Source organism: Panthera pardus, unplaced genomic scaffold (genome assembly GCF_024362965.1).
Source record: "Panthera pardus isolate Hobbes unplaced genomic scaffold, ASM2436296v1 HiC_scaffold_20, whole genome shotgun sequence".
Taxonomy (NCBI): domain Eukaryota; kingdom Metazoa; phylum Chordata; class Mammalia; order Carnivora; family Felidae; genus Panthera; species Panthera pardus.
In genome coordinates this window covers 27,162,619-27,182,401 of record NW_026526766.1, presented here as the reverse complement: position 1 = coordinate 27,182,401, position 19,783 = coordinate 27,162,619, and the positions used below count along the sequence as shown (strand labels likewise).

The 19,783-nt window shown below is 44.1% G+C and overlaps 2 long non-coding RNA genes across 12 annotated transcripts in view; both read right to left on the bottom strand.

Annotated features, from left to right (window-relative positions):
- The window catches only part of LOC109251686 (uncharacterized), a 28,171-nt gene extending 21,224 nt beyond the window's left edge, over positions 1 to 6,947 (bottom strand). For 3 of the 10 annotated variants that reach the window (XR_008424168.1, XR_008424173.1, XR_008424170.1), the window contains exons 1-3: positions 5,978 to 6,947; positions 1,076 to 1,139; positions 213 to 350 (exon numbers count right to left, since the gene is read on the bottom strand). This is a non-coding gene — a long non-coding RNA (uncharacterized LOC109251686). Of the gene's footprint in view, positions 1 to 212; positions 351 to 1,075; positions 1,140 to 5,965 lie in introns of all 10 variants that reach the window. The other 7 variants (XR_008424177.1, XR_008424176.1, XR_008424169.1 and 4 more) reach the window with 5 other exon arrangements.
- A 904-nt stretch (positions 6,948 to 7,851) lies between these two features.
- Positions 7,852 to 18,503, bottom strand: LOC128778573 (uncharacterized). Of its 2 annotated transcripts, none has more exons than XR_008424167.1 (4): positions 17,998 to 18,503; positions 13,168 to 13,257; positions 12,797 to 12,887; positions 7,852 to 8,441 (listed from the first exon to the last, which is right to left on the bottom strand). It is a non-coding gene; the product is annotated as an uncharacterized LOC128778573 (long non-coding RNA). The 2 variants fall into 2 exon arrangements; XR_008424166.1 differs by having other exon boundaries at positions 7,853 to 8,354.
- Positions 18,504 to 19,783: the final 1,280 nt, after the last annotated feature.

Sequence of the window (19,783 nt, the reverse complement as noted above, 5' to 3'; positions counted from 1 at the left end):
AAGAAAGAAGCCAGGGAGAAAGAAGCCAGGAAATGTTATCCCTCTTGAGCTCTCTTGCCCTGGTCTCATGGTTTACGCAGCACTGAGATGGTGCCAGAACACTTGCGAATCCTATTAGTGTTCCCTGGAGGCTCCCCACATTTGAGCCAAAAACTGACTCATGGATGATCAGTTTCATGGTACTAAACCCCAATCCCATGACAGCATCATACCTCATCGGCTTTGACGTTCTCCTTTGTAACTGAATCTTTAACAGAATTAGGTTTCTCTCACAACCACCCTCTCGAGCAATATTGGCTGCACTGGGTAATTCGCCTATGAAGGTCATAATTTATAATCCGGGTATTGTACTGAAACGGACAGACAATACAGCATTACAGATCATGACATGCTGTAGTTAGAAATCCTAGGAAAGTCTAATTGCGTATTCATTTATTTTTACCAGGTTAGATTTCTTTTATAAGCAGGAAATTTCCTGAATGCTTGCCGCCACCCCTTCATGGGTGTTATATATGCTTGTATTTATTTTAAATTTAGAAGAAAAATAAATTAGTATTTCAGGAGGAAATTTATGTTGAGCTTTGCAGCTCATTCTACAATTTTTTTAGTTTCAAGTTCAATGCTAGCCCAGTAATACTGATATTAAGAAAAGACCAATTATGATGGGGAAACTGGGTGGCTCAGTCGGTTAAGAGTCCGACTTTCTGCTCATGATCTCATGGCTTGTGAATTCGAGCCCTGCATCAGGCTCACTGCTGTCCGTGCAGAGCCTGTTTCAGATCTTCTGTCTCCCTTTCTCTCTGCCCCTCACTGCTCACAGGCACAGGTACACACACATGGGGGCATGTACTCTCTCTCTCTCTCTCAAAAACAAACAAAATTTTTTTTCAAAAAGACCAGTGATGATAATAGAATTATAATTGCTTAACATTTAGCACTTAGTGTTTAAAAGTCCCTGTTCTAAGTACTAAACACCCATTATCTTGATTAACCTTCACAATAATTTTGTAAAAGAGGACTATTATTAAGCCATTTTATTAATGAGGAAACTGGAACTTTAAGAGTTCAAGGTCACCTGGGTGAGTGTGGCAAAGTCAGGATTCAGGTCAGGCCTTGGGCATCAGAACCCTATTCTTAACCTGTACAGAAAAGTGGAGGAGAAGAAAATGAGATTAGATTGAAATGTCCCATGTTTTTGGCTTATGTTTCTTTCCCACTTCTCACCTTTCTGCAATATCTGGAAGTCAGAGATGTACAACTAAAGTCTCAAAGCAATTTTGAGTCAGATGCAGTGGACCTCAAAAGAACTGGCCGGGTTTTTATTTGAAGCTTTATTTGTTAAATCATAGTTCATCTCTGAAGAGAAAGATTACACTGCAAAAAAGAAAAAAAAAAGATAACGCCTAACATTCAGCCCAACATAAGCAACGTGGAAATCTCTGGGATTACATAAGACCTTCCCACATGAGGGATTTATTTATGCTGCAGAAGGGTGGTGGTGGTGATGTGTGTGTGTATAAAAGAGAGCAGAGGGCATTTAAGAGAAAGAAATGAAAAACAGAGAGTTTCATTGCTTGTATTTTTGAGAGTTGAACCTATAGAACCAGACTTCCTGTCCCAGGCCAAGTTCACAGTGAGATAAACAAGCACTACTATTTAAATGATGGGTGTGTGTGCATGTGTTGGTTGGCATGTTTTGGTGACAGAGTCAGGAGGAGGTGAACTATCATTCCATTACGAAGAGGTTAGTGTGAATCTCTCAGATTTCCTCTAGTTTAAAATTTGGGGAAGGGTTGTAAGCCCCCCCCCCCCCGCCCACCAAGTGGAAAATGAACCTACTCATGCATTTGTTCATTAATGGAAAACTTCATTTATTCTTCCTTAAAATACTTACGTTAATCACATTTGAGAGAGTCTGAAACTACATACCACTTAAGTTCAATAGAGTATATACATATATTTTCATACTTTTGTAGAAAAAAATAGTAATATAATGCAATACATTTTATAAAATGTTGCATATCACATCATATTAAATACCTCACCAACTATACATATGTAGTATTTAATTTCATCTTACACGCAGATATTAATAGTGTAATTTAGGTGATTTTAATTGTGTCCTTGTATTTTTTTGGTTCTTCTAAATCTTCTACAATAAAAATATATGACTTACGTGCTTGGATAACAGAACAATGAGCAACTTGCCCTACTTCCTCATTTCCCAAATGGAAAGCCCATTTGCCAAGTCTGCTGAAGTTCAGCCTATGTGAGCTTGTTGAAAACCTCTTCCTCTTTAAAATTCTGTGTCTCCACTTATCAAATACTTTCAGACCAAGTGGAGGAATGGACTCTGAACTCCCCTACACACGCGCGCGCACACACGCACACACACGCACACACTCACACTGGAGAATGGAAAAGGTATCATCCTGAGTGGCTCATTTTGACAGCCATGGCTTCCCGAAGCCCACTGTGGAAATTCGGTCTCTGAGGACTAGTGGAGCCTGTTCTATCCACGCCCACCCCTGCACCCACCACTCACTTCATATTAATGAAAACTGCAGGAGAGCCCAGGCTGCCTTTCTAACACACGGAGGACACAGCAGACTAACTCAATGTAATGTAATGCATTTTAACCCTTCCACTGAAAAAGACACTCTACAGAGAATCCTAAACTGCTAGGTCGGTGCTGTTTTCTAGAGGATTGGGGCCGTCAGCTACAGCTGGAATGAAAGAAAGGGTGAGGAGGTTGTTACTAATGGGACAGTGTATTTTCTAAAGACACACACCAAACAGAAATCTCTCTAGGCAATCAGGGATGCCGCAGACACTGGGCTGGCTCTTTGGGGTGAGTCAACTGGCTTGTGCTGACAATGTGCCAAGACACCTGCCATTCTAAATGCAGGGCAGTATTGAGAATCACGTGCCCACTGTTAGGACTAGCCGAGTGTCCCTCAGCTGCACTATTAGGTTGGTTCTTCTTGTTAAAATAGTTGGGAAATTTAAGAGTCTTTTAGTAATCTTTAATAAGCTTTCAATATGTTGCAAGCGTCAAAAGACACACATGTCCACTAAGGTCATAGCGTGAGCCTAGGTCCAAGAAATATGCTACAATAAGAAATGATCTTAGTCTCTCTAACAACTTGGCAGAAGTAAGACTAAAGAACACAAAATCATCAGAAAATGCCATAAGAGAGCATATTATATATATGTATATATATATGTATATATGTATATTGTATATACATGTACATTGTATATATATGTATATATGTATATATGTATATTATATATATGTATATATATGTATATATATATATGATATACATATATATATATATATATATATGCACACGCCTATCTGGCAGGTATATATGTAATGAGTGTTAATTTACCCAACAATGCTTGAGTATAAGAAATGTACCACTTTCTTATTTCTCCAGAGCAAATAAATCTGGTTGCAGGCTCCTACTTATGTGACTAGCAGAACATCTGATGCCCGTATTTGTGGGTTTCCTTCTGTCCTCCATCACATTAGAGAAGAGTCCCTTGTTATCTTGGCCCCTAGTCTATGGGACACCGGGTTCTCTCCCTTCTTCTGCTTATAAGCCTGCTGCTGAGTAAGCCCACATTTATCACGAGTCAGTCATAAGCACACAATGGATAGGCAAAAATAATACAACGGTTTTCAAGATGTGGAGGAGTTCAGCCCCAGACTGGGCAATGGGAGACTCTCCCTTCCCTTTTCAAGGCTTGAGTATTGGACAGCGGTCCCCAGGCAACCACTAGACATTCCCTCAGTGGAATTGACCCCTCCTGGGAGATGTGGGGTGGGCTTGGGTCTTTGACATGCCCAGCCAATGTGAAACAAGGCAAAAAATACCTCGACAGGTAATCCCCGGGTATTTGTGAATATGTGGTAACAAGATGACAGTACCTTGCAAAACACAGGGTCTTATTTAAGACAAATGATTTCCCTGCATAATGCTAGACTGAACTGAATAGAATTAACAACAGCTTTTCCCAGGTCATGGCACATGCTTGGCTGGAAAGCCCAGGCTGGCCTACACTACACACCAGAAAGTGCTTTGAACTTCCCCTTGGCGAATGAGAAATGCCTCTGGGTCACCAAGCCTTTGTTGAAGCCAGAGTGCACATTTTCAGGGTGCAGCCCTTCCTTCTCTCTCTCTCTCTTTCTCTCTCTCTCTAACTCCACCTCCATCTCTATGTCTCTATCTCTATCTCTATCTCTATCTCTATCTCTATCATCTCTATCTCTATCTCTATCTATCTCTTACTTCAATAATCTTTCTTCATTGGACCTTTCTTCTAAAGACAGGAATGGAGTAACATCATGCTTCCAGGCCATCCCCAAACTTCCTCCAACGCTTTCCTCTCTGGGATTCTACAAGTCCTTGGTTTCTTGTATTCCTTTATCCAAGGCATGATCTATCTGGCAGATCTTGTGTGTACATCCTCCTGGGAGAGAGGGCGGTGGTGGTGAGTCTCCCCTCAGACAGACCTGGAATTAAGCATGAATTCCACTTCCAGTTCTTACTAGCTGCGAGATAGTAGACGATTTCTTAGCCCCTCAGATGCCATTTCCTGAGCTGTGCAATGCCAATTCTTCCCTCTGAGCGTGGTTGTGAGTGTGGAATGTGGTGCTCGGTGAATTCCTCAAACATCTCCCCTCCCTGACCAGGCAAAAGGATGTTATAAGAAATGCTCCCTCGTGTTTGAGTGCAGGGAATCCACAGCATCTTACTCATCCTTATTACAAACTTTTGGGGCAGAGGAAAGACTGTATTGTGGTGGGGGGGGGGGGACTGTTTAACTTTCTACAGACGATAGAATCTCCCCTCTAAATTCCACTCAGGCAAGCTCAGCATTCTTTAAAGATAGTTTTATGATGATGCTTTGCCAGCTACTTCACATTCTTAGGCTTTAGGAAGTTACTACCACCTGCAAGAAATGGTTTGGCAATGTGGGCAGCCTCCGGCCATCACTTAGAGGTAAGTGGTTAATTTTCCAGAAATACATGGTGGTCAGCCAACATAGTGTTCTTCCCCACAGATGAGACAGTTCCAATTCTCCTACTTCTGGGCAAAGAAAGAAATCTTCGAGGATATCATACCATTGGTTAATTCGGGTCAGTCCAGTGTAGCATTGTATTGGGAAATCATTTGTCTCCCATCTCTGGGCAGAGAGAAGACTTTGAAGATAGCATATCCTTCCTCTGTCCCTTTGAGAGGAGAACAAGTAGAGGACTTCTGCATAGCGTGGGATGGTAGCCTTAGTCCCTCGGGTTTGGGTCACTGGAGATGCGACACAGCTGTCTGGTCGATTTCATAGGGCTACAAAGTCTTTGCAGCTCCTCCCGTTGAAAGTGGCATCTGTTTCCCCATCTTTCCACTATCGGCTGGCATGTGAGTTGACTTGATCAATAGCATGTTATGGAATTCCTGTTGTGTGAAATCTGGAGCCTTGGAATGAAGAAACATTGTAGCTTCTGCTGTTGCCATTTTGGAATGCTACCTTGTGGCTGCCATGTCAGGAAGCTGGTCTAGCCTCCTGGAGGATGGGAGAGCACATAGAGGAGAACCCTGGTATTCAGGACAAGAGCCAGCATCACCCGCCATCTTGGACCCTCTGGCCCAGCTGACCCCCTACGTGAATGACCTCATACAAAACCAACAGAAGAACTGCTTTGCCAACCACAGAAGCTTAAAAAATAATATTACTATCTTAAGTCGCTAAGTTTGGGGGTGCTTTGTATACAGGAAAGGCTAACAGAAAATGTCCAAGAGGAGTATTTTCCATAAGAATCCAACTCTTCAATCTTGATCCCCATGTATTAAGAATAAAGGCAGAGCAAGTCTCAGGCATAAGTAGATGAGGCCTCCACCCACAGAATGAGATTTGGAGTCCGAGATAAAACTTGCCCCTAATTAATATGACTAACCTGGCTTCGTACCTTAAATGGCCACCCTCAAATCTTGTACGTTCAGCATTGTGTTTCTCCAGAAAGTTCCTGTTGAAATGCAAATATGTCAAAAGGATGACAGGGTAAGATATTAATTTATTTCAAATAATCTAGACCTCAGTTAAAATAGCTTTGTAGTTAAGTAATAATTTTTGACCACAGGGTTAACAAAGGGTACAAAGATTAAAATAACACAACAATGATTACACTCTCATGACAACAGCAGAGTGCAATCTTTTAGGGAAGAGACATGTAGGCTTTTTGTACCTTTGTCAAGGAACTGGGAGAGCAATGGAAATCAGCAGAAAAAGAAACTACTTGTGACTGGTAAAACTGGGAAGTATTCATAGCAAAAGTGACATTTGATCAGGGATATTCAAGTACAGTGAAGATTTAGAAGGACAGAAATAACCCATATAGGGTATCCATCCAAAAGGAATGAAATCCGGATCTCAAAGAGATATCTGCACCCCTGGATCCATTGCGGCATTATTCAAAATAGCCAACATATGGAAATAACCAAAGTGCCCATCAGTGGATGAATGGATTAAAAAAAAAAAAAAACCTGGTATACATATACAGTGGAATATGATTCAGCCACGAGAAAGGAGGATATCCTGCCATTCGCAACATGGATGGACCCTGAGCCCATTATGCTGAGTGAAATAAGTCAGACAGAGAAAGACAAATACTATATGCTGGCACTTACACGTGGAATCTAAAAAAGCTGAACTCGTGGAAACAGAGAGTAGAGTGGTGATTGCCAGGGGCTGGGGGGAAGAGGGAGGAGCGGGCCGAATGAGGAGATGTTGGTCAAAGCATGCAAACTTCCAGTTATAAGATGAATACATCCTGGGGTGCAGTGCATAGCATGGTGCCTATAGTTAACAAAACTCCATTGTATACTTGAAAGTTGCATCCTGAGAAACTTAACAGAAACCCATGGGGGAGGGGAAGGAAAAAAAAAAAAAAAGAGGTTAGAGTGGAAGAGAGCCAAAGCATAAGAGACTCTTCAAAAACTGAGAACAAACTGAGGCTTGATGGGGGGGTGGGAGGGAGGGGAGGGTGGGTGATGGGTATTGAGGAGGGCACCTGTTGGGATGAGCACTGTATTGTATGGAAACCAATTTGACAATAAACTTCATATATTGAAAAAAAAGGGGGGGGGGAAGAAAGTTGCTAAGAGAGGAGATGGTAAATATTCCCACCACAAAAAGAAATGATAATTAACTGAGGTAATGGACGTGTTAGTTAACTCTACAGCGGTAATCATTTCACAATATATTAAGTGCATCAAATCAATATGTTGTACACTTTAAACTTACACAATGTTGTAGGTCAATTATATCTCAATAAAGCTAGAAAGAAGATAACCAATGTAGCTTATACAATTAAATATATAAATTAAATGTATATGTGATAGTGTAAGTGTAGGCAATTTTATATATAATTACATCATAATTTATATATAATTATATATTATATGTTGTATATATTAATAATGTATAATGGGATATATTCTATTCATGTATGTAATATATTACATACATATATTATATGTATATATGTATTATATGTATAATAATATATTTATGTAATTATATTTATATACTGTGTATAATACTTGTGTGTGCATATAATTAATAGTGCATAATAATAGTGTGTGTCTATAATTAATAGTGTATATAATTACATATATTATATACATTATTAATACATGCAATATATGTATGTATTGTGTGTATATATACTATATATTAATATATTATATATTAATACTATATAATGTAACATATACACGTGCATAACATATTACATATACATATATTTCATGCATATAACATGTGTATAATTATTATATAATATATGCATAATATATAATTATATGCATATACTGTGTCAAATAATAGTGTGTATGTGCACAGCAAAGGCCAGAGATGAGGGGTCTTAGACAATTTTATTGACAGGGAGAGACCTGAGCAAGTGGTTTGTCTCTGAGGAGGCGGAGCCCAACTGCCGAGCCTGAAGGGTGGCCGGGGCCTCTGGGCAGCAACGTGAGCACCTTAAGGGAAGGAACGAGCTTGGGAGAAGCGACCGGCCCGTGAAGGAGGGTGACCTAGAAGCCTGGCATTTAGCACGAGCCTTAGTTCAGAGCAAGCGGTCAATACATACCTGTGTAATTGAGTTTAGTAGGGAGGATGCAGGAGCTCCTCCCCCCAGCACGTGGAGCTACATCGCCCACGTCAGACCCTCGATTACCTGTGCCGCTGCTGCTTGTTGTCTCTGCTCCTCACACTTCTGAGGTCTTCCGCTGTTTGTTCTTTCCGACCTTCCTATGACCTTGTCGTCTCATCCTCTGCACCAACTCCTTATAGCATGAAGAATCAGCTTGTCTACTTTCCTCTAATTCAGCCAACAATGATGAGTAAGCACACGCACGCACACAAATACGTAGCTGGCAAAATTAGAGGGGCCGTTTTTTATTTGTGAGAAAGTTCTTTAACTTTCTATCTCATACCGGCCCTCCCACTCGATCAAGCCTTTCTTTAAGGCAAATGGTTCTCAACTGGGGACGATCTGCACCCCCCCCCCCCGGCGGGGGGGGGGGGGGGGGGGATTTGCTAACACTTGTGACATTTGTATCGTCACAACTGGAAGGATGCTATAGGCATCTACTAGGTAGAGGCCAGGGAAGCTGCTGAAGGATGATGGGATTTTTAAAAATATTTTTAACGTTCATTTATTTTTGAGACAGAGAGAGGCAGGGCACGAGCAGGGGAGGGGCAGAAAGAGGGAGACACAGAATCTGAAACAGGCTCCAGGCTCTGAGTTGTCTTCACAGAGCCGGATGGGGGGCTTGAACTCATGAATCGGGAGATCATGACCTGAGCCAAAATCGAATGCTTAACCAATGGAGCCACCCAGGGGCCCCTGAAGGATGATGTTTTAACCAATTCATCCCATAACAATAAGCTTCTCTTTTTGGAACAGCTTTAGATTTACATAAGAATCATAAAGATAGGATGGGGAGGTCCCATATGATCCACCCTCAATTTCCCTATGATTAACAGCTTTTACCAGCATGGTACATTTATTGTAATTAATGAATCAATATTAGTAGATTATCATTAACTACAGTCCAAACTTAATTCAGATTTCCTTAGTTTTCATCTAGTGCCCTTTTTCTATTTGATCATGGCATCCAGTATAGTACATTATATTTAGTTATATATATATATATATATATATATATATATATATATCCTTGTTCTTCCTCAGTTCCCCTTGGCCGTGATAGTTTCTCAGACTCGTCTTCGTTTTGATGACTTTGACAGTTGGAGGAGTACTGGGCAGGTGCTTTGTCCAGTGTTTCTCAATTGGGATTTGTCGGATGTTTCTCTCATGACTAGTCTGGGGTTATGCATTTTTAGAGGAAAGACCAATAGAAATAAAGCACCGTTTTCATCACATCATATCAAATACCATCAACCTGACTTAATGACTGTTGATGTTGACCTGATCACCTGGTGGAGGCAGAGATTTTCAAGTTTCTCCATTGGAAAGCTGCTTCCCCCTGCCTCCTTTTTCCATACTGTCCCCTTCGAAGGAAGTCACCACGCGTGGCCCGCACTTAAGAAGCAAGGAATTATGCTCCACCTCCTGTATTATCTACATAAATTAATTGGAATGCTTCAGCACATGAAATTTGCCTCTTCCTCTTCACTTACTTACTTAATCATTTTTTTATATCAATCTGGACTCATGGATATTTATTTTATGTTCTGGATATAATGCCATATTATTTTGATGCTCCATTTTTTCCAGTTTTGGCCATTGGGAGCTCTTTCAGCTGGCTCCTGTGTCCCTGTGGCATACCCCCATTATTAGGTTGTTTTGTTTTGTTTGAGTGTTTCCCTACTTTCTGGCACTACAAGATGCTCTTGGCTAATCTTCTGCATTTCAATACCCCGGTCCAAGAATCAACCATTAACCCAAGGAGTCCTGCTTCCTTTCATTGGAGAATGGTATTCGAAACCAAGATTCGGGCATTGGGTGTGCTTGTTACTACCAAGGCCATCTTTACTTTTCATTTAAAAAAAAAAAACCCTAAGAATATAGTGTGCCTTGAGATATTAGCCAGTAAAAGTATACATGTATATAATCTACAAATATATAAATAGAGTGGGAATACATGTCCCATTTTTTAACCCACCCGTAATGAAAACAATATTTGGCAACCACTGTTCCAAAAGGCTGTCATTCATGAGACTCGGCTCTAACAAACCCGAGTCTCTGTGATTCTCAGTATGATTTCATATTCCCGAGAGAGAGAATCTATTGCCCCAGAGCTGAGCTGTCTGCTTCTCAGCCCAGGGTGGTAAGAAATGGCTTCCACAGCCCCACCCGTCTGAGTCAGGGGCAGGTCCTCAGGAGCTGGTACTGTGAACTGGGCAGCCTCCCTCAGGGATGCCCACTAAAGAGGGACACAAGGGCAGTGTGGTCAGAGGGAGAGGCAAGAGGAAGGTGCTGGGTAGGTGGATCTGAGCCGACACTGACGCAGACTCACTCTGATTCCTTCCTGGCCACATGCCTGGTTCCATGCCATGGTTCCACCATCACCTTGGGCAGCCATCTCCTGGATATGTGCCCCCTTTCACAAGGAACATCGAGGGAGAGACTGGGGATTGACTACTGCCTCTCTGGCATGAGAACAAGAAAGAAACTCTACGCGCCCAAAGCACTCTCTAGGCTGAGAGAGTAATTTGTATCCGTGTAAACAAGAAACACGAAACATTACAGAAATGTGAGGACGACTGGCTGGGGGATGGGTCTACTCCCCTCACCACCCTCACCTCTCACTTTCTCCAGGAACTTGGTGCATCATCTCATTTGTCTTTTAAGCAATCAGTAGGAGAAAGGTAAATGTTGGGCCTCTGTTTCTCCTTTTATAAAATACAGTGGGGGCACCTGGCTGGCTCAGTTGGTAGAGTATGTAACTCTTGATCTCAGGGTCCTGAGTTCAAATCCACCCCTGTGGATTAAGAAGACTGATAAAAGAGCTTGCTAAAAATAGATGACAGATGATGATAGATGATAGATAGATAGATAGATAGATAGATAAAAAAAAAAAAAATACACTGAAAGGGGCGCCTGGGTGGCTCAGTCGGTTGAGCATCCGACTTCAGCTTAGGTAATGATCTCACTGTGAGTTCGAGCCCCGCGTTGGGCTCTGTGCTGACAGCTCACAGCCTGGAGCCTGCTTCGGATTCTGTGTCTCCCTCTCTCTCCCCCTCCCCCACTCATGCTCTGTCTCTCTCTCTCTCTGTCAAAAATAAACATTTAAAACAATTAAAAAAAAAAATACACTGAAAAACAAAGTGCCTTCCTCTTTCAGGGAACCTACCTAGAAACCTTATTGCTACCGCTGGCTATAAATACGGCAAACCCGAGTTGCTGACTAGTCCAGGAGTTTGACCTTGATTTTTAAGGTCAAACTGGAAATTCACTGGGATCTTGGCAGTGATTTGGGTGGAGGCCATGCTAACCGGAGGGAGAGATCCAGAACATTTTGTTCCATGTAGGACAGGATTGAGTTACCCCAAAGAGCAGCCTTCTGCCTGAGAAGTGGCTAGACTTTCTCAACTTTCCTAAAAGGAGGAGGAAAAACAACATCTGGAAATTGTAAGGTGTCACGACCTGAGATGTCACCTCAGGTCTGTTGAAGAAGTATTCGTGAATACTTGACCATCTGCGCCCTGACCCGGAGTGGCCAGATCCATCTGGCTTCCAAGCTAGAACCTGCCTTCCACTCTTCCCTCTCGCCTCCGCTGGCCTCACTGAGCAGCCCTCGCGTCCCCAAGGTTTGAAGCTGGCATTCCAGCTGAGAAGACTCCCCCGCCCCACTACTCCTGCCCTCAGCGGATGCTGTCCTCACAAAACTTACTCCCCACAGCCTGGCCAGGGAAACAAATGCGTGTCTGTCAGTGAATCCACAAGACTTCAGTTTGGGGTTAAAAGCATAGAAAATCATAGTATCGGTTATCAGTGTTGTAGCTCTAATGTTACCCTAGTCAAATCACTGCTGATTAAAACCAGCCCTGTTAATAAACCGCAGGCTTTATTTCCCCTCGAATGTCTATAACCACTTTCTTCAACCCCTATTAAAAGGCGAAACCCAAAGGAAAACACAGCTTTGGAGCCCAAGCGTTGCTTACTCCCCAGAGAAAAAAGAAAACAAGAGAGAATAGCTTTTTTTTTCCCCCCCTCACCTTTCCCCCCACTTAATGGAGTCAAACTCTTTTCTGAAGTAGAGAGAAAAATCTGTAAAAGGCAGGCGGGCATGATCCGTGGCCTGCAACATTGATCAGCTGCGAACAGTCCCCCTCCACCTCCTAAAACGAAGTCATTTGCCGGCAATTCCGTGAATCTGACTCATATCCTTACCTCCTTCTCCTCTCGCTTTCCCCTTAAGGGACTGATTTTTCCTCCCATCTAAGCCAAAAAGAATTTCTCTGGATTAAGGAGACTGATGAAAGCATTTTTAATATTTGAGTTCAGGTTTGCAAGCTCCATAAAACCAACGTTTCCCGTCGCCTGCTTTGTCTTCCCACCCCCCGCCCCGGTCAGTTGTTTTTCTCCTTCATTTGCTCCACAGAAACCAGCTCAGGACCTTCTCCAGATGGGGTCTCCGGCCCCCTGGCAGCTTCCCCTGCAGAGCTGCCTGCTCTCCACCACCTCAGCTCTACAGGCCCCAGATGCAGGATGTAACATCTTTCGAAAATCTTGGGGGTGGGGGTGGGGGTAACTTACATGACATCTTCCATGCTGATGCCATATGTCTTTCAAGTCAAGACTGGTTTGACAATGTGCTGAGCTGCTCAGAGGGGAACCCGTTTCAAGCCTAGAGGGGAAAGTTGTGACAATTCATTCCAGGGAAAACTGGAACCTCCCCCCCACCCCCCCACCCCCCCCCCCCCCCCCCCGCCACCGCCTCCCTGCCTTTGACTAGTAGGAGGTAGAAATGAGGGGAACAGTGTCTTCCCAGGGCAGGAAGATCATGGTCTTTGTTCTTTATTGTTCCCACATTTGCACCACGGATATACTGCTTTTCCCTCGCTTCCTGGATTAATGGTGGCTTTGCCAGTTTCACCTTCAGTTCCATCCAGAAACCTTGAACTTACCGCATGTAAACAGGCCTTTGCTGAGGTAACCTCACCAGTTGCTGAAATCCAATTGAATTTAATGGTTCTTGGGAAGCATGGGGCCTCATTCTAAATAAATAAATAAATAAATAAATAAATAAATAAAAATAAAAGTGCCAATTGGGCCACCCTGCTACTGTTCCAAGGCTGGGGGATGAGGTCTAATCACTCCATTGAGCAACAACCTCATACCGGGCAACTGTTTGGCCTCATTGTCATACCCTGGCTTCCGGGGAAAGCATCGTTGTGAAACAGTAAAAACCATCTGCCATCAAATGCCTCATTCTGACATTTTCCATCTCTTTTTCATATCCGGTCCCATCACTGTCCACAGGATAATTGTTTTCAGATGATGGGAATGTATTAAATGGCACACTAACTGAAAGAGTGGGGTGTGTGTCCGTGTGTGTTTTATGATCAGCTCTTCGAAAGAGGGTGTGACAGATGTCATCTCCAGGTACAATGCCCTGAAGAGACTTACTGACACAGAACAACCAATCAGCGCAATGAATCGTGGGACAAGATGGTGCCTCTAATGCAGGAGGACGAACCCTTTTGTCTAGATGAGTAGATGTTAAAATGTGAGTCCCCTGGGTGGCTCAGTTGGTTAAGTGTCTGACTCTTGATTTCAGCTCAGATTTCATGAGATCAAGCCCCACTTTGGACTCTGTGCTGACAGCACGGAGCCTGCTTGGGATTCCCTCTCTCCCTCTCTTTCTGCCCCTCCCCCACTTGCTCATGCGTGTGCTCTCTCTCTTTCTCTCTCTCTCTCTCTCTCTCTCAAAGTGAATACATAAACATTTTTCAAAAATAATTTTAAAAGTGGGATTCCCCTATTTTTTTCTCAGTGGGTGTGCTCTAATAATGTTAGAATTTATGACATTAATCATAGCTACAATTTTCATTGTAAATATGACCTGGTTTTTATTTGAAGTATTTTATAAGCATAATTTCTAATCGTGTCAATAACACTTCAAAGCAGGTTTATTGGATATCACTTCATAAATGAGAAGTTAAGTCCCAGAGATTCATCAACTTGCCCCCAGCAATGCAGTTATTAAGTGGCGGACTTGAGATTCACGTCAATATCAATGAGCTCTGAGGCTCGTAGTGTGTTAGTTTTAAAATATCTCTACAGGGGCGCCTGGGTGGAGCAGTCGGTTAAGCGTCCGACTTCAGCCAGGTCATGATCTTGCAGTCTGTGAGTTCGAGCCCCGCGTCAGGCTCTGGGCTGATGGCTCGGAGCCTGGAGCCTGTTTCCGATTCTGTGTCTCCCTCTCTCTCTGCCCCTCCCCCGTTCATGCTCTGTCTCTCTCTGTCCCAAAAATAAATAAAAAACGTTGAAAAAAAAAATTTTAAATATCTCTACAAATGCTTCGATACTTCTCTCAGCAAAGGCGGACGCTAATTTTTGTCCCCTTAAAAGTACATTGTGCTTAGCAGCTCGTTTCTAATAAAGAGAATATGGCAGAAGGCGGGTGTGTGACTCCCAAAATTAGGTCAAGCCACTGTGGCTTCCCGCTTGCTTTCCATCTCTCCTCAGTTCACTCTGGGGGAAGCTGGCTGCCATATCATGAGGACACTCAAGCAGCGCCATGGAGAGGCCCATGTGACAAGGAGCAGAGAATTCCTGCGACAGCCCTGTGACAGAGCCACCTTGGAAGCAGATCTTCCAGCCCCAGCCAAGCCCTCAAGTGACCACAACCCCAGCTGACATTGTGACTGCAGCCTCGTGAGACACCATGAGCCAGAACCACCCAGCGTGGCCACCCTAAATTCTGATCCACAGAAACCATGCAATAATTCTTTGCTGTTTTAATCTGTTAAATGTATGTGAAATTAGATCACTGATGTGCATGTTTTTCTCCTAAATCATATTCCCTCAAAAGCAATTCCATTTGCCCTTGTGTGTCCAACGGCATACAAAATTAAGTGGGACAGGGACATAAAAGCCCCTTTCCATCCTTCTCTGGATTCGACACATTTGAAAACATTTATCAAGTGCCCTGTCTGATCACCACGCCTGTACAAAGAATCACAAAGAGCTGAAGTTGACTGTCTGTGTTTGAATCCGTTTGCCCATAGTCCAGACCAAAGACACAAAGCAGTGTTGAGTTCTTGACTGGGAGTTTCAACCTTCCAAAATTTCCAAACAATAAAAGAAAAGGTCTCATCCCACTAGGCCTTGAATGTTATGGCAAGACCCTTTGTACTGGACTGGTACCACTTGACTAAGAGGCTTGGAGACTGACCACTTGTGATCAGTAGAACACTTCCCCCCGGATGGAATAAATGACCCCCGCGTGTCTCTCAAACTCCCACTGAAGGCCGAGGAAATTTGGGCCAGACATCCCCATGCTCAAGACTCTCTCAGTGCTACCTTTGCTCCTCTGGGGCTGGGCCCAGCCCTTGATAAAAACACCAAAATAGCCTGAGAAATGTACACGCTGCAAGTGAACTTGCTACCACAGACAGAATCCGATATGACACAGCCAAAAAGTTCAAAGAGCCTGGACAAGTTCCCAAACTTTATCAGGATTTCTGAGACATCCAAACTCATTCTTCCTGTGACTGCTTTTCCAGTGCTTAGAAGTTCTTGCACGGAAGATTAAAAATGTGGAGGTTTTGCCTCTTTATAGAACTGCAAATAAAATATCCCCAAGAGAAGGTCTCCTTAATGAATAAACACATGACTTTCATTTGCCTGGCTCTGCAAAAGTGCTTTTAAAGTAATCCAGGCGAAATCTCCGTAGACCACCACTCGCAGGCTGTTGGCTCCCCCCCAGTCTTAGCATGAGGATAACACACACCATGGTTTTTCCCTTTCTTTTTTTAATCAAATGCATTACACCATGCTATTTCTCCTGGGGCTGGGTTTCTCCAGATGGTTTTCCAGCACCACTGTGGACTCCATTCAGAAGGAAATGGAACAGAGTTTCCCAGTGTAGTGCCTTAAATCAGTTTGTTTTTCCCAGGTCTCTGTGCATGCTGACCTCACGTTTCACTGCGCTCTGAGAGAATTGAGTCTCTGTCACACCACACTGGATCACGCAGGTCTGGCACTATACATTAATGCCAAAATGAAAGTAGCTTCCTTTCCTCATGGTGGGGCAGGAAGAGGGAGGCGGCGAATAACCTAAGGCCAAAACAATGCCTTGAGCTTCTTTTGTGCTAGATTCAAAGTAGCCATTTAATAGTTAGCTCAAACCATAAAATATATCTAGGTAAGATTTTTTATGATTCTGTCCAGTTTGTAACCGTCTCGCCTTGAAAATCCTATGACAGCACAAGTAACACAGCAACCTGTTCATTCTGCACGCACCCCCCACCCTCCATACCAACAGCTCCAGACTAGTCCCAGGCAAAGCTCACGCCTCTCTTTCCTCCAGGATGACCATGGGCCCTAAGTGAAAATCTCCCTTCAGCAGCTGAAAGTAACAGTGGACCCGTACCCTCTCCTCAAAATCCATTACGTCAAACCCAAAGCACAGAAGAAACCCTGCCTTCTGGTGACATACATACACAGTCCCTGACATCTCCAGAAGACAATTCTTTTTTTTTTTTTAATTTTTTTTTTAACGTTTATTTATTTTTGAGACAGAGAGAGACAGAGCATGAATGGGGGAGGGTGAGAGAGAGGGAGACACAGAATCCGAAACAGGCTCCAGGCTCTGAGCTGTCAGCACAGAGCCCAATGCGGGGCTCGAACTCACGGACCGTGAGATCATGACCTGAGCCGAAGTCGGCCGCTCAACCGACTGAGCCACCCAGGCGCCCCTCCAGACAATTCTTATCTGCATCGATATTAGGCTAATAGATAACATCAACAGACAGCGCCGTTTATTAGATAGTTACACTGTGCTGTAGGTATCGTGTTAACCCCTCATAACAATCTGTGAAGTGGGCCCCTGAAGCTGGCGGCGGGGGGGGGGGGGGGGGGGGCGGGGGGGGAGGAACGGGGGAGGTTATATAATGTCTCCAAAGCCACGGAGTTAACAGGAAGTTGAGTGTAAGGTGCAGGGAACATAAACCTGAACAAGACACAGGTGAAGAACAAAAGGGTAGACAGCGAAAATTCCAGCGCCCTATGATAGATCCCAGAGTAGAGTCAGGTGGAAACTGCTGTCCCAGAAAAGGGTGTGAATAACTGGGTCGGGTGCATGGATGGGAAAGGGAGAGAGGAGAAGTTCTCAGAAGCCGGGATGCTTGAGCTGGATCGTGAACACTGAGTAGATGTTGACAAGGCTGACATGGAGAAAGGGCATGGCAAGAGGCTGGAGGCGTATTCTAGACGATGACACATCATGCCTCGAGGCCCAAAGAACGTAATGGGGTTCAGAACTGCACATGGCTTGGTTCCATGGGAGCACAGTATATCTGAAAGTAGAGAACGGAGTGAAAACACCGTCAGGTGCCCTGAGATCAGATTTCAAAGGCTTTTTATGCCCTCCTAAGGTTTCTGCACGTACACCGTGGGTGACAAGCATGCTCTCCGAGGCAGTCACTATAAATCTGTATCTCGAGAAGTTATCTCTGGAAACAGCATGAACTTGAGGCAGGGTGACCAGTTGTTTGTTTTAAGGAATCTGTAACTGAGACTGAGAGGAGGGAGAAATACATAATATATTTAGGAGGAGACAAGATAGCGCATGCGAGCGCGGAGGCAAGGCAATTAGTGGTGGAAAGCAAGTTGGATTCTAGGGTAGCAGCAATGCTGCGGGGTGGATGGTAGCAACCTAAAGAATGCAAGGGAAAACAGTGCCGTTTTTGTTGGGGGCGGGGGAGCATGTAGAGTCAAGGTTGTATTACATTGCGTTTGCTGTGAAACACTGACACCTTCCATCGGAACACCATCAGGAGGTCCCTCTGAGAGAATCTGGAAGGTACTGGCCGAGACAAAGCAATCAGTCTGATTCTGAAACCCTTCAGGAGGAAAGCTGACATCCGAATCTTTCGCATCCCTTGAGAGCAGAGTAGAAAGGATCTGTGCGAAACCTGCATCACTCGATGGAGGACGGGGAGCGCTTGGAGCAGAAATCCCCTGCTTTCGCAGCCATCTTCACTGTCCTGCTCCTGTCTCAGCCCCTTAGCCAGACGCTGCGGTCAGGAATCCTCGGTGCACTGAAGAATGACACCCAGGTAGGACCCACAGCCCCTCTGCCCAGCCGAAGCCTATACTTGGAAGCAGAGACGCTGTAGAAAGGTCTATAGTTCAACTCAGTGTACATGAATTTGGCACCTGTCATGTACCAGTCGCTGCACAGAGCATTGCGACTCGGAGCCAAGACCATGATCCCTGACCTAAAGGAGTTCCCAGACTGTGCAGAAGAGGCGAAGGGTGGGAATAAGTGAAAAAGAGGACATGGAGGAAAAGCAGGTCTGGAGGAGCGCATTAGGGGATAGAGTCCTCCTTGTCCAAGCTCAACCTGACCAAATCCTGCTCACAAAGACACACCCAAGGCCTGGAACCCGAGACACAATCAGAAAAACTTTCATCGTCATACCAAGGTGGCCAAAACATGTATTGCCGCGTGTTTCTCCTTCATGACGTCCGTGGTATTTATCGCAGGCAAAATCACTTAACCACTTGGTGACCATTTACCTCATTTGTCTCCCCAAGCTGGCCTGGGTATATCTTGCTCGTCACCGTATCCCCTTTGCTTGGCCTAGTTCTGGGTACCGAATTGGTGCTTAGGAAAACACTTGTTAAAGGGAAAGCTTCTAGGGGAATTGAGGGAGGAAAGAGACCGCTTCTTAGGCAAATGGAAGAATATCGTGCCCCTTAAAGGCCAGCCAGCCCCCTCCCCCGGCAGACAGATGCCAAGGATGTAGCATTTCACAGGTCAGACTGGCTTCTCAAGTCCTTTCTTCTGGCCTGAAATTTCTCACAAAGATTACCACTCTAAGCAGTAAAACTTAGGAATCCGCCTTGAAACAAACATACTCTAGTAAATATTATTCCTCTCCCTGGGATGCATTCCCCATTTATTTCTCCTCTTGGATTTTCATTCCTGAGACTTTATCCTCTCAATGCTTTCTGCCTGTAAATCATCTGTGTCCATTTCAAAGGCTCCAGCTATCCATGACCGCTGGAGAAGTACAATGGAACGCAGCTCTTGACTCTGGCCCCTCTGATTCTTGCATGCTGTCCTGGTAATGTGGCTCACTGAGAACAACATAGAGCCTCTGTGGATTAGGTTGGAGCCCAGCTTGCACGGGGGTGAGCTCGTGTGCAGGTGGACTTCTAGGACCTGAAGTATAGCACAGGGGAAGCGAGAAGGCAGAATTAGCTGACATGTGAAACATTATTCTGGTTTCAGACATGCTCCATGAAGGCGAGGCATGCAAATTGCCCATCTTTGTTGAGACAGGGCCTCACCCAGCACTTGGCATAGAGTAGGCCGTCAGCAAATGTTTGGTGAACTGAACTGAGCATGTACCACTACCTCAAAGGTTCTAGACATCTGTCTATGGGACCAAGATAGCAAATATCTGAGATGAAATGGAAATTTTCATCCCTAAAAAGCTTATACGGTACTACAAGGCCATACTTCAACTGGTGGAGCCAAGAAAGTTAATAAGCTTTCCACCAAAT